Genomic DNA, 16,002 nt, shown 5'->3' on the forward strand with positions numbered 1-16,002 from the left:
ACATCCTTGCCAACACTTGTTTGTTGATTTATTGATGATGGCCCTTCTGACAAGTGTGAGGTGATATCTCTTTGTGGCTTTAATTTCATTTCTCTGCTGATTAGTGATGTCGAGCATCTTTTCTCATGTCTATTGACTATATGTGTGTCCTCTGAAGAAATATCTATTCAGGTCTTCTGCCCATTTTTTAAATTGGTTTGTTAGTTTTTTGGTGTTAAGTTGTGTGAGTTCTTTATAGATTTTCAATAGTAACCCTTTATCAGATGTATCATTGGTGAATACCTTCTTCCACTTAGTAAGCAGCTTGGCAGTTTTAGAAGAGTCTATGTTATAAATATTCCAGTTAATGTTTTGAGATTAAATATTATTCATTTGGCTTAGAGTCATGGACTCATTTTCAGATCTAGGGTACAAGGTTGACCACAGCTAAATTCGTGAGAGTGAGAGTAGAAAGGTTCCTCAAAGGCATATTTTGGTATTGTTACCAAATAAATGGTGGCAGCAGAGCAAGGAACAGATGTCTTCTACCTTGCTGTAGGCCCTGATACTTGTGCACTCTGGAGCCTTTTCTAGAATGATCTAGAGGCTCCCAAGAAATTGTGGGACTGCCCTTAATTGTAGGTAGAAGATCTCAAAGTGCATTAACAGTCATAGAGACCCTTATTATTTTGGAAGATATGACTTGACTTCTCCATAAATAAGAGACTCCATAGGAATATAATGTACAGAGTATTTAAAATTCTCCTCTTCATTTCTCTCAATTCTACCAATTTTCTGAAACATTATTTGCTTCTTTAAAATTTATAATAGAGGGGAGAATAACTGTGGTATTCTGCAACATGCTGAATGGAACAGTAGCACAAGAACACAATAACAAAGCACTTTTCATGCTGCAAGTGAGAGTATTTCTGTTGGCGTGGAGAGCCTCCACCGCTGACCACTGGTACTGCTAAACTGCAAATCTGTGAATAGAAAGAGATTCTTGTATTTAGAAATACTGGATGCATTTAAAATAGTGTCAGTTTAGGTGTGTGTGTGTGTGTGTGTGTGTGTGTGTGTGTGCGCGCTCGCGCGCACATATGTAGACACAATTTGCCTGTATGTCAATATCTGTGTGTGTGCATAAATCCTTAATTTAAAATTTCTTTGGTTGGGTTTATAAAATTTTTTTCTTCTTTGGAGTACTGAGTTTATTTCTCTTAAATAGAATAAACCAGACTTATATTCAGAGGGCGCACATGAATGTAGCCACACTACTTATTAAATATTGAAATATTTTTCTACCATTTGGGAAATGGTATCATTGTAAATGTGATAAGCACTGAAATTAATTAATAAATTCCAGCACATGTGTTTCCCCAGCCCCCTCCCTCCCCCTCAGAAATCATACACTGTTGTGATGCCAAGTTGTTGTGTTTTTTGTTTTATTTTGTTTTTGTTTCTTTGTTTGTTTTGGTTTGGGAACTAGAGCACAGAATTAGGAAGTCTGCTGAAGACATCCTGTTATTTGTTTCGGGTGTTAAAGAATTTTAGGGAGGCATTCAAGTTTTCTTGGATTGGAAAAGGGAGACCCACACAGCCACGTTGGGGAGAAACTTGGTAACAGTTGAAAAGTTTGGGAGAAGCTTGGGGCACAGACAGCACAAGGGAGGCTTAACTTTCAGGTTATGGTAGTAATCACTTAGGTACTTATGACTAAGAAACTACTTTATTGGAAAACTCCACTGGAGGTACTGACCATCCCTGCACAATGTAAGGAGGTTCCTGAGGTGGAGATCTTCCTGGATCCCTTGAAAGGTCAAAAAAATGTGTACATAAGATGTGATAGTGAATACCTCCTCTTAGATCCCTTTCCACTGCCAGTGGCCAGTTCTCTCAATGGAGAAACCTCAGTTTATCCTACCCCTCCCCATTCCCACTCCTAAATGTTTCTGCAACACTTCCAGGCACTGGTACTTGCTGAGCCTGGTAGCAATAGCCATTTGTTTATACTAACCTCTTCTTTTGCCATCTGCACTTGTTCTGTTTATTAACTGGGCTTCAGTTCATTGTCTTCAGACAAAAACCAATTGTTTCTTGACTACATTTTGAGGGGAAGCAACCTTCTCACCCTTCTTGGTGGGAAAACGCACACAAAACATGCATTTTCCTAACGCAGGTAACTAGAATTGGTCAATAAGCACTCTCCTTGTCCTCTCTTTTGCCTTGCTTTTCTTTTAATAGGTTTTACTGTTATTTATTTAAGAACAACAGATCAGAAGACAATTGCTAATGAAAAGGTAGTTTATTATAGCACAGATCCCAAGAGAGAGAATACCTGTCACACCAAGAAGGGGACACACAAGGAAGCACCAGCGTCAGCGATGAGGCAGAGGAAAAGAGAACTATGGGTAAGAGCCTTTATGATGGTTTCCATGGGAAGGGACAGATGAGGCAAGGTAAGCAGCTTTAGAATTAGCTAGTATGAATAATTTCAGTGAGCTTCGAGCATAGGGCCTATCACATCTGGCTGGCCCTGTGGTAACTAGTGCAGGTACGGAGTGGCTCAGAGTTTGAGAGCCTAATGAGGGAGGTGGTTGGGAGTATAAACTCTGTTGGTTGGTTTGTAGTTGAAAAGAGTGCCCCTGGGAGAGGATTCCTCCTGAGAGGGAGGGGAAGGTGGGAGGCCAAGGCAAGGTGACTCAGCCATATTACCAGGTTGCCTGGAACAAGGTGTGTCTGGCATATGCATGTAGGGCAGAAGTTGAAGCATCGTTTACAAATAGTAGAAACATAATTAACATACCTTTCCCCTCCTACTCTTCCCTTCTTCCTCTGGCTTTCATGCTTCTGTCATGATGCTCATGACAATGGGCCAATGTCTTTTGCTATTGGTCAGTGGGTGGAGAGAGATAAGGAAAGCCGAAGTTGAGATGAAACAACAGGATGAATCCTAACTCTCAGGTTGCTAATAGCATCCCCAGTCACTTAATGACCTTCATTTTAATAGGAAGTCTTAGGAAGAATTTTATATGGAAAATCTCCGCTAAGAAAAGAATATTATTTAGCAAGTGATAGCTCTGTCAGCCAAAAAGTACACTAATGATTTTAAAATAATTAAAATTACTTGATAAATGATTTTTACTAAAATTTAAAAATTGGTAAGCAAGATATATAAGGTTTAGGCAATATATATTTAGAGAATAAATGGAATATATTTTTAGCCTTGATTTATATATTAAAAGTATAAACTGTTATATATTTTATATTATAAATATATTCATATATTAGATATTACAAATGTCATACATATTTAAATTTCTACATATTTATTATACATGGCATTAACCATTCTTGTCACCTCTAATTTTTCAAACAGTGATTCTCTTCCAAAGACTATTTAAAGTACCATCTCCTTACAAACTTGTTCATGCTCACGATGTATATCTCTTCAGTCTGTTATTGCCTTCCCCAGTTGTTATGGTGGTACAATCACTAATCATCCTCTTCCTCAGTTCCTAGAGTGGATGTGCTTTTCTAAGGTTGAGTACAACTCAGAATTACCAGGAAGAGTCTCCTCTAACACATATATTTCTAACCCAGGCCTTCACCCAATTACACATACAAAAATCTCTAAGAAATAATTTGAATCAAAATCAATATTTATTAAAGTGTATCAAAATCGCTTTAGACACTACTGATTTAAAGCATAAAAAACTAGGGACTCTCTGTCCCTAACTCCTCTTTCAGGCTCGGGAACTTGGTAGTAAGCACTGTTCTCTGGAAAACTGACCTTGGTTATGGTGCTGTAGCATTGATAACACAACTAATTTAATCCACATCATGGCTTGTACTGGTCACCAGTCTTCCACAATGATCTCTAAGTCAAAGTTGTTTCTGATTATTACTGATAGCAAAGCTTTTGTGGCTGGATTTTTATCTTAAATTTCATCATTTCTCCCCTTCCACATCTCATTCCCACATATACTCAGTCATCAGACCTATTTCTTAACTTTCATTTCAAGTTTTTGCAATGGTATTCTGTTGAAGAGTCTATGCCAGAATGGAAGCTCAGTCTTTGTACATTACAGATTTCCAAGATGATTATGACAAAGCTGACTATACTGCTAAATATCTCCTATTATTTTTGGCTGAAACTTCCCCGCATCAACCTACAATTCAGTCTTAATGAATGAGTTTATTCCTAAACCCTCACTATTCTCTGAAATTAAATATTGCTTTGAGTAATTGGCCATGCTTACATAGTGAGTGATTATCACGTCTAGGTAATGTAACTGGGATATATTAAGCATCCCAGCTACATTTGCTTTCCTCGTATATTTTATGTCACATACTTTGGTTTGTAGCTATTTGGATTCAGGGCATCACTCTTCCTGTAATATTTGAAAGAACAGTTCTTCCTTCTATCTACAACTCATCCTTCTACTTGAGCTTTAAATTCTCCTTGCTTCTTGTTCCTCAGAACTCTCACATGTGATTATTTGATAAATGTCTTCCTTCTACACTGGGCTGAAATTTCTAGGGGGTCGGTGATCTTATTCTATTTTTTATTCTCATTGCATAGCTACTGGCTGGAAGAGTGCCTGGCACATACTAAGTGCTCAATAAATTTCTGTTGAATAAACAAATGAAATACTAAGGCCCTTGAAAGTATGAAACTGTGTAATGTAAACTCTACTATGTAATGTATAATCTACTATTATGTTACTCAGACTCTCAAAATATATTTAAAAGATGAATGAAGATGCTCTTGGAGAAATATATAACTTACTGTAATGTTAGACTTCATGGGCTTCAGAGAATTAATATTCAGTATCAGAAAAAAAGTATTCTGCATAAAGGTTTAGACCTAAATATAAGAGGTCATATCTCTGAGTCAAAGTTAAAACCAGCTCTCATTACATAGAACATTCCTAAACTCATTTTGATGGTCATTACCCACATTCTTTTGTAAAAATCTATATAGACAATTTTCCACTTTTTATGTTGACAACAAAACAGAATCAGGTCAACCAAAGGATTCAATACAGTTCCTAATCATTGCACAAGCCAACAGAAGGCTCATTCTGGATGCATTTTTGGGTTAGTCCACATTTTCCTCTTTTATTATGGAATGTAACTGGTATTTCCTGCTTCCACAAAGAAAGTCAAACCCCAACTGATACATCGAGGACTCAAAGAAACAGAGCTGTTTTTTCTCTCTTTACCCATAAAACAAGGAATTCTCTCCTCACAAAAAAATTCCAAATAAGACCAGAGGGACTAACAATTTTAGTTCCAATTTCATTTGTTCTGTAACAGTATTGTCCAGTGGAAATGTAATGCCAGCCATAAATATGAACCACATAAGTAATTTTAAAGTTTTTATTAATCACTTTTAAAAAGATAAGAAAAACAGGCAAAAATAGTTTTAGTAACATATTTTAGCTTAAAATACCAAAAATGTATTATTTCAACATATAATCAATACGAAAAGTTATTGATAAGATATTTTACATTCTATTTTTGGAATTAATCTTTGAAATCTGGTGTGTATTTTACACTTATAGTATGTGTCATTTCAAATTAGCCACATTTTGAGAGCTTAAAGCTATATGTGGCTGATGTTTACACATTGGGCATATAGTTCTAGAATGTGTTTTTGTGCTATAGTTTACAGTCAGAAGAGATGTCCCCACTCACCTTCACTGAAGCCACTGGCACTCTAGTGAGAAAAGGCAACCTGTTGAAACCTCTGAGAAGTTTTAAGTGAATTCAATAAATAGGATCTGTCCAAATGCTTCAGCGGTCTTTGGGTCCTGCTTACCACAGTTACAGGTGGTGGTAGGTTCAGCCCAGTTTTGATACAGCATAGCTGGGCTGAAGCTCTCCTTGTTGTAGCTATCATTACATGTCCCAGGCCAAGCCGCAGTGTGCTCCAGGCGCAAAGGAGGATTCTTTTCCTTTTTACATTAAACATTGCCAAGAGTGATCAAACCAAATCTGACCCAGCATCTCAGTGCCACAGCCCTTTTTAGAGGCAGTCACATTTGGTTTTTTTCCTCTGCTCTGATTCTAGATAATTCCAAAAATTAGGTAGAATCCTTCCATGCCAATTATTTATAGATGTTAATACTTAGAATGATGTTTTTAATGAAGCTTTTAATAGATAGGGCCAATGGATTTGTAAAGAATTAGAGTATAGTGAATTAACCTACACTCTCATGAGAATGGTATACATTTCCTTACATTGTAATGTGTAGTCTATCATGAGAATTATATGGCAGATTGGGATCATTTTTAGTTCATCTTTATTAAAGAGTCATTGATGATAAGCTTTAACATAAGATGATCTCAATTTTCAAACTATGTTTTTTAGATTTCATGCTTCTGCTGCCTACTGCAGGGCCCCCTAGGATGGGGGAAGCAGAGAGCGGGGATCAAGAGTGGCAGGCAGCAGTGTTCCAGGTCCTGTCTCTGTCTTCATCCAGAGCAACTGTTTGTTTTTCTTTTAATGCTTCTGGGCAAGATCGAGTATGAGTAAGGAACTGTGCCAAATTTTTAGAAAACCATCCACCTAAGGGAATTGTCTCTGTTTTGATTCAGTCTGCGTCTTTTTCTGTGTTCCCCACATTGCAATTTTATTCTGCCATCTGTGCTGGGATGTCCACTTTTCCTTAGGGCCTTTACTACCAAGCATTTAGTCTTTGTTGTGCAATTGCTCAAAGAAAAGCCTTTAAGTACTACATCTTTTAAGCTCATTTTTATTATTTTTATTGTTTTCTGTTTATTAAAAAAAGTTCATTTTTACTGTGGGAAAATGAAGAAGAAAACTAGATAGAATAAAAGAGAAAATAAAAATCATCCATAATTGCATCACAGAGATAAATGATGTTGACATTTTGATATATTTCCTTCTGAATTTTAATATGTGCATATTTTAAACTAAATTGAAATCATGTTTTACATCGTTTTATGTCTCACTTTCTTCACTTAGCATCAAATTGTGATCATTTTTCTATTTCATTAAAGCATAAGTTTATTAGTTTTTAAATTCTTAATCTTATGTGTGTCTCATAATTTACTTAACCATTTGGCTATTGTTGGAAATGTTGATCATTCTTGATTTTCTTTTATTAAAAAAGATGTTTCAACTATCATTCTTGCAAAAAAATAACTTCAGTGAACATCCACATGCATAAATATTTAGCTACTTCTCCAGATTTATTCTCTAGAAATGGAATTACTAAGTAAATAAACTTTCTAAATTCTTACACTATATGTTGCCCAAACATTGCCTTCTTGTAATAAAATACAGTAGTATATGTGGGTGTCAAAACTCATACTTCCTGACTTTGAGTTTGATACTTCAAAAGTCTTTTTCAATTTGATTGGATTTTTTTCAAGTAGTTTTTTTTTTCTCTTTTGTTTACAGGTCATTGATAGCATGTTATGGGACATTTGTATTTTATTGTCCAGAGATTATCTATCTATCTATCTATCTATCTATCTATCTATCTATCATCTATCAATCATCTATCATCTATCTATTCCTTTGATAATTTTTCTTCTGTATTAACAATGTTACTTATTAGAACATTTTATGTATTCATTGTAAATGCAAATGACCTAGTTTGTCTTTGCCTTTTAAATTTGTTAGTTTATTTTGACAGCATAGGTTTAGTCATAAGCACTCTTCTAATTTCTATTTATTCTGTTATTCTAAGTGGTTCCATCCGCACACATGACTTCAATTACTATCAATACCATTGATGACTCACAGATTTATATTTCCAGCCCAGGGAGACTGAGCTAGAGAGGGACTATCTGAAGATATATGTTAATATGGCTTTTATCTAACAGGATGGACAGTAAATTAATAAGAAAAAACTTCATAAAGCCCAGAAAATACATTGTATCAGAGTAAACTAAAAGAAATAAGGACAGTGCAAAATTAAGAGTCCTTTGGAACTCTTAAACATATACATACATATCTATGACATATATGTGCATCCTACTGGTTCTGTTTCTCTGAAGAACACTGACTCATACAGGAGGTATATAACTTGTGTCATTACTTCATATATCTTTAATTAAGAGAAACTATTCAAAAAGCTGTATGCAAGGAAGTACAATTGAGGAGCCTCATCTGCATCTAGACATGATTTAGGGGATTTAGACTTTGAGACGAAACTTGGTGCCACTATGAGAAAAGGACTGTTAATGGTCTTGGAAAAGAATAAATGTGTTTTCCATGTGGGAAGGTTGTAAATAATTTAGGGCCATATATTATTTGATACTTGTTCCGTTATGAGGTGTATCTGCTTCTTCCCCTTGAAGTTGGATGAGTTTATGATTTACTTATCACCAATGGTAGGTGGCAGAAAGGAGATGAAGCTCTGACCTTGTTTGCTTGAAGATTCTCTTTGGAGCACTGTGCCATCGTCTAAGAAATCCAACTACACTGCAGCTTCCATGTTATGAGAAACCTTAGACAACTGGTAAGGTCAATACATAAGTGCTCTTACTGTCAGCCCCAGCTGAGCTCCCAGCTTACTCTCAACTTTTGGAAATATATAATTTTCTTTATGTCCTCATATATAATTAATTTTGTGCAAAATTTAATATAGATATGATACCCTAATTCAACTGTATTGAATATTTTATTATAATTATCTTAATTTTTAAAATTTGCCTATTTGAGATCAAAGTCTGAGAAAAGGTCTTAAATTCTTCCACTATAAGTTGTATTTTTCCCTACTTGTGTTTATAAGTTTTGGATTCTTGTAATTTGATCCTATATGCCCATGTTTGTCATGACCGTTACAACTTTATTATGGATTGCATATTTTTCAACATATGGAAAAAACTCCTTATGGATAAATGCTTTCCCTCATTTGAAATTATCTTTTTTTATTTTAGAATAGTTTTAGATTTATAGAGAAGTTATAAAGATAATACCCCTCACCCAGTTTCCCCTATTTTTAACATCGTATATTACCATGATACATCTGTCGCACTAAGAAGCAAAAATTGGTACATTACTACCAACTTAACCTCAGACTTTTTTCAGATTTCACAAGTTTTTTCACTAATGTTCTTTTTTCTCTTCCAGGATCTTATTCAACATAAGACATGTTTAGTTGTTGCGCTTCCTTAATTGTTTCTAGTCTGTGATAGTTTCTCAGTCTTTCTTTGTTTTTCATAATAAAGAAAAACACTGATTAGGTATTTTGCAGAATGTCCCTTCACTTGGGTTTGTCTGATGTTTTTATCATGGTTAGACTGGAGTTGTGGGTTTTAGGGAAGACTATCACAGAGGTGAAGTACGTTTCTTCATTACATTACATCAGGGGTATGTGCTATCAACATGAGTTATCACTTAGTGATGTGAACCTTCATCATCTGGCCAAAGTAGTTTTTGCCAGCTTTCTCTATTGTAAAGTCACTCCCCTACCTTCCACCTCTCCACATTCTATTATCTGGAAGTAAATCATTAAAAGTAATACACATTTAAGCTGGAAGGAAGGGTGGAGACTAAGATTAACTTCCACTTCCTGGAAGGTGGATGATTTTCACAATTAATTACACTTTGAAATTTCCTTTACTTTTGTATTTAACACCTGAATTTTTGCCTGTCCATCTATTTTGCATTTTTGTTGATCCTGTATCATTTTATTTTTAGTACACTGCTTTTATGGTTGGATCTTATTTTATAAGCCAATGTATAACTCTGTCTTTTATCAGAGATATTTATAAGGACTTTATTGAATGATGTTGCTTGCTTCTAACACGTTTATCGGAAATACAGCCTCCGACATAGCTCACCAACCGTGGAAGGGGCAGGGAGTTGCTGTATATGATAGTGGAGCTTTCAGCTTTTTTTCTCTTTGGCAGTTGAATTTTCTGGATAAGGTCAGCCCTGTTCACATATCAGTGAAGTAAAAGGAGATGTTTTAAACCTCTTTTAACAGAGTTAGTCATTTCTAGCTAGGAATGTGACCTAAAAAGAAATGTCTTATTTTGTAGCACCATATAATCTTTCTGGTTCAAATTTTAATAACTATCATGTGTGTGCTTGGAATTAACCTGAATGTTTTACTTGTGACATTTTATCTTCTCAGCGTCCCAAAGGGTGAACCTCATTCTTCCCATTTTACAGATGATAAACCAAAGCTCAGTGAAAAGTTATCACTTCCAGGAAATAACAAGAATTTGAAAACAAGTCTGCTTGATTACTAAACCTGTTTTTTCTTCCACTGTACCAAATCCCCCAAGTAGGCAAAAAATCCCTCACAGCACATTCTTTCTGCCTCCTACCCCTTCCTAGAGCTTTCTAAAATATTATTGTTTATTCACTTCAGGCCCCGAATCAAGTAGGCAATTGCAGCACTGTCCTGCTCCTGTTAAGTAGTGCAAAAATCAGCGAGCGGTGGTATAATGCTGAGACACACCACACAGCTAACAGGATAGAAGTCACAAAGTGAAACTATAAGGAGAGGAGAATGCTCACCTTGGATGAATTCAACTCAATAAACATCGAATTAGCCTCCCCCCCCCCCTCCCCTGGGGGAAGGAGATCCTTGGGGAGATATAGGATGAATTAGACAAAGTATTTGCACATAAGGAGCTCCCAGACTGTGATAATTAAACATGATATAAGTTTTATTAAATTAGGAGTGTCCAAAACATAAGACTGCATCATGAAACTGATCATGACACTGTGAGGGCTATGTCTCAACTAGCATTTAAATGCTATGCTCTATGCTTGAGTTAATGACTCAGTTGAAAGGAATGGCCTCAAGTGGCATATTGTTTTTTAAGAGAAGAAACTGCTAGTTTCGAAAGACCTAACAAGTTTCATGTACTATTCAACATCCTAGTATACAAGCAAAACTTTTTTAATTAAAAAATCAGTCTGCAAAAACGTTTGTAAAGTCGATACTTCACAGATCTTTCAAAAAACTACTAAATATGAGCTTGACATGTTCAGAGATTTCTAGTGTTATTACCCTAATATTGACCACATAAAAGTGACTATAAATTTTTTCCCCACTGTAAGGAGCAGAGTATATATATATATATATATATATATATATATATATATATATATATAGTCTTTGATTTAAAAACATAATACATTTCAAGGAAAAAGAATATGTTCTTGTTAGTGTATACAAAATATGCATTTATTTGGAAAAATTAAAACTCAGCGTGCTGTTTTCCATAACTTGATAGTAAGTACATGAAGTATGTTTAAATCTTAGCCTATAAAATGTATTTAAAGCTAAAATGTTACATGTTTTTTAAATTAAAATTTTATGTATAATCTATCAGATATTGTACTACAGATTTCAGAGGGATTGCCTTCAAATCTGGTATTTGTTGAAATGGTATTTGTTGAAAAAATTAGACATCCTGTCACACATTATCTAATTTGGTAACATTAGATGTGCCAAGTTTCCAACGTGCAGTCTCTGTTCCTCTGAAAAACTTGTAAGGGGAATCCTAGTGGACACTGAAAGTACTGAAAATGTTTAAATCTTAGTGTACTAAAATTTTAAAATGTATATGTTCCATGAATGAAGGTAGATAGCAACTTACTGTATTTCAATTAAGAAACGTGATATTAAACTTTGCCTTTTGTTTTTATTACACTTCAAATTGCAACAAATCAAAAAAGATAAAACTTTATGAGACTAGTTATTTATTACAAGATGCTCACTTGTAAAATTGTTCTCTGCATTTATTTACTTTTATTTTTATTTTAAAAGCTAAAGCCAAGCCAGAAAGAAGATGAGAAACCTCAAATCAAGGTAAACATTGTTATAGCAAAGCACAGCATTGTGAAATAAACCAGAAAGAACATTATCATGCATGTCATACTAAGTATCCCATATTCCCTTCCCCCCAACAAAACTTGCTTTATCTTTCTTCGGGATAGTTTCTATATAAAATAGATACTGTTAGAGAAAATATTCCTGCATTCTTGTCCTTCAAAAATGTTTCTAATTTTCAACTGATAGAATAAGAAAGATATCCAGTCCCTTTCTGACAGTTAAACAGTTTTCTGTAACTAATACCATAAAAACAGAACAGAAAACTAAAAAAAGGATTTAAATTTGACAAGCACCCACCTCTTTGGGCATATGTCTGAGTTATCCAAATCCCTTGAGTTTCTAACTCTTATGGATGTGCTGTGAAGTTTTCAGAAGATTCTGTTTCTTCTTGCTTTCAGCTGAGTAGAAGAAAATTTAAGAGCTTTAAGAAAAGACAGCCACTTGGCAGTTTTGGTGTGGTCAAATGGTCAACATATTGGTTGCACGTCAAAAAAAAAATGACTTTTCTGTGCCATCATAAATTTCATAGGAGCTTAATATATTATAAAATATTATAATAACGGCATATTAATTAAAAATATATAACTAAAATGCTGTAAAAGTGAGAAGAGTGGCTAAAATTAGATGAATTTGGTTGGGTTTTTTGCCTTGTGTCTCCTGCCTTTTCCATCTTCATCCTCCTGCTGCTCTATTCATTAGTGGCCACATACAGGCCTATGTAGATAATCATTGTAGCTTGTGAAGTTTTTCAGAAAGTTCAGCCCACCAGTGAGCATCACTTAAAATAAAGTTGCGTCAGCAGCAAGACACAATTTGTATGCCAGGGATAAACTGTATTTAAAAATAAGGTTGCAAGTTTCAACATTCTCTTTTGTCCTAATTTTCCTAAATATTTTCCTGTTCTTTAAAATGGAGGCCTTGAAACTGAGCATGATTCAAACTATCTCCCTTTTCCAAACCTGCGTGCTGATTTTTGGGCCTACCCACCGACTGGCACATTGTTATGTTTGGACAAATTTTCCAGAAATCAGGATGTAACATCTCACCTGATGTTTCTTCTGACTTTCAGCTGAGTAAAAGAAAATTTAAGAGCTTTAATTCATCCATTCATTCATTCATTCATTTATTCATTCATTTATCCATGTATTAATTAATGCATGTATATATTTATTCAATGTGTCTAAGAGAAAATTTCAAGGCAGGACCACTAGGATTTAATAAATGATTGGATTGAGAGAGAAATAAAAGGGAAGATTTTACCAATTCTCGTTCTGATAGAAGTTTTGCCAAGCAAATATCTGCTACCTGGGATCCAGGTTATCAACTTTGTACTCCCCTTCTCCTTAAGTCCACTGAACAAAATATGCCCTACAAAAGGGGTTCCTCTGTTTGGGGCTTAACTATCCTTAGTCCTCCCCATTCACTTCTTTTACCATTTTGTCTTTCATGCTACCTGGGGAGGCTTCTTTCACTATGTCAAATTTGACTGTAAAGTTCTTTAAGAGTAATGACTTTAAAATGGAAATTAAAGCTGCTGAAGGTATGTAACTTTCCTTTTACTCTTTAGAATAAGTGGCTAAACTCTGTATTCCAGAAGCTACCCTTAAAATAAATAATTTGATAAGCTAAATGTCCTTATGCATTTTATGAAGCATAACAAAATATTTAATAAGCAAATGAAATTTAGTATATAATTCTCACCCTCAGGAAAGCCTTCTTTCTGTGACTATTATGTGATTTTATTTTCACATCTGATAAGAGAAAGGAAAGGTGTAATTAGTAGGATAATGACATAAAATGTAATAAAGAAATTACTTTTTAAAAGCTATGAAACTAAGAAAATGAAAGAATACAAACTATTTTCAATACATATTATGGATTTCTTAAATAAAGTATACTGAAGCAAATACTTTATATGTAAAATAGACAGTTTTCCACGGAAGGCACGTGATGGCCAGACAAGTGATGAAGACTAGCTTTGACTTAATTTTGTTTTTTTTTTCATTTTTTATACATAAACAAACTCCATTTTGAACTCATGAGTTCAAAGCCCACCTTTGTCAACTAACAATTGGCGATGAGCAGACTTAATCCTAATGTACCTCCAGAGGTATGCTGACAAAACAAACAAACAAAAAACCAAGTGAACAAACCACTAGTGGTTCTGTGCTTCCTTCACAAGAAAATCTGTTCTAAAGAGATTATTATAAAAGTCTTTCTTTATCCTCCATGTCTTTGAAGAACTTAGAAATGGTAAATATCATCTTTTTTATTATAAACTTGCAAACAGATATTAAGTGGAAAGTGATTATTTTCCTGGTATCATTATGTTCAGATAAGACATAATCTTTTCATACTGGTGCATTCAAAGTCTAAGCCTTTTTTCAAAAATGTTGGGAAATGAAGTGAAAACTATATTAAAAGCCCCATTCTGATTTTCTTTAGAAATATTGGAAGCTAATAAGAAGACATGAAGAATTGACCTTAGTTTAAGAAGAAGTAAACTTGTGATTTTATACATGTAATTTATTAGGTACCTACAGTGTGCTTGAATGATACCCACATTGGTCAATGTTATCTCTTAACACTGAAATCATCCAATTTTCTAAGAGTTCTTTATGTCAACAGAGTAAATAAACACAAACATTTATTTAAAGCAAACATACAGTTTCTCTATATATTTATAAATTTGTGGAAATTAACAGAAAGTTATTGGAAGAAAAAAATGATAATGTCTCAGTTTCCTGAAATATGACAGGCCCCACTGCTTGCTATGCATCTAGAATTACTGATTTTTTTCAGAAGCTGATGCTTTCTCAGGCTCATAGTTATGTGCATATAATTGTCTTAGCATGTGAAAAGCATTTGGTATGTCACAAAATCATAGTCTAAGAGGAATTCATAACTCTAAGAGCTGTGAACAAGCTTAGTAATGTACATGGATTAGATTTTTAAAGTATACAATTTTTATGAATTGACACAAAAGCGATTTTATAAAGTTACTTTTTACATTCTATGAAAAAAAAGTTGTTTTTAAATGTCATGACAAGAAGCTGTTAATTGCTTTTCTTTAGACTGTCTTAATTATACTTTATTTTTTAAGAAAAAAACAATTTCTTATTTCTTTAAGAAATAATATCGCCTTCTGTTTGTTAATGATACAGGTATACACAGTTATCTAAGAATCTTATTTCCTAGTCTCTAAGTGAACATTCCTTTAATTAATTAAAATATTGTGTGGGTTTTTTTAAGAAATAAAACGAAAGAATGTTTGCGGAAAAAAACAAGATAGCTAGCCTAGTGATCCTCCTTTCTTCTCAATTAAAACCTTTTTTCTGTATAAGTAATCTGAAAATAAATAGTAAACATTTGTTCTTTCCCAGGATGATTTTGGAACATTCATAAGTAAGAAAATGCTTTTTTAAATGGAGTAATTTTTTTAAATTATGAATTAAAAAATAAATGAAATATAGTCGGTTGAGAGATCAGGGGGAAAAAACAAGTAAAAGAGTAAATTAACAAATAACCACTGAAAAAAAAATTGGAGAAAAGAAAAAAGGTAAAATAACCTATAATTCTGTGACCCAGAGAGAACCTATTAACATACCGTTGGTCACCCTTCGGAATTCTTTTCATGTATGTGTAATCGGCACCTGGTTTTCACAACTTTGGGAATCAAAATAATATTACATTTCTATATTCGTTCAATTTTAAGAACTTAACTTTGGTTCAAGCTTTCCCAAGTGTCTCTTGGCCAAAGTGTCGCAAAAATCCCCAGCTAATTCTGATAATAGGAGAATGAATCTTTATTATAGCCTCTGCTCTTTTGGGGGAGAAAAAAATCTTAGATATCACTCTTGCAGCCAACATTTTTCGCTACTGTCCTCAAGGTAGTGACCATGCCAACTCCAGTACTTTGTGGGCTCTAGCACCTTTTTTCTGCTATAAGTTTCCTCTGTATTCTGCTGGTGAAACTGGAATTCAAATTTACTCCATTTAGATTAGAGGTCAGCAAACTTTTCTGTAAAGGTCCAGATAATAAATATTTTAAGCCATGTGTACCAAAAAGAAAAAATAAAAAGTATTATGTAGTTACTTATATAATGAAAGAGAAAACAAATTGTATACATATTTTAATTAAAGAAATTTAAATATAATAATATTAACGATAATAATTTTTATT

General features: G+C 34.0%; 1 long non-coding RNA gene across 1 annotated transcript; it reads right to left on the minus strand.

The window, feature by feature from the left end:
• Positions 1-2,789: 2,789 nt before the first annotated feature.
• On the minus strand, positions 2,790-13,570 carry LOC107515278. The gene is made up of 3 exons (XR_001597978.2): positions 13,521-13,570; positions 12,117-12,217; positions 2,790-2,867 (listed from the first exon to the last, which is right to left on the minus strand). It is a non-coding gene; the product is annotated as an uncharacterized LOC107515278 (long non-coding RNA).
• Between the last annotated feature and the right edge of the window lie 2,432 nt (positions 13,571-16,002).

The sequence above is a fragment of the Rousettus aegyptiacus genome, unplaced genomic scaffold, assembly GCF_014176215.1.
Source record: "Rousettus aegyptiacus isolate mRouAeg1 unplaced genomic scaffold, mRouAeg1.p scaffold_m13_p_1, whole genome shotgun sequence".
NCBI lineage: Eukaryota > Metazoa > Chordata > Mammalia > Chiroptera > Pteropodidae > Rousettus > Rousettus aegyptiacus.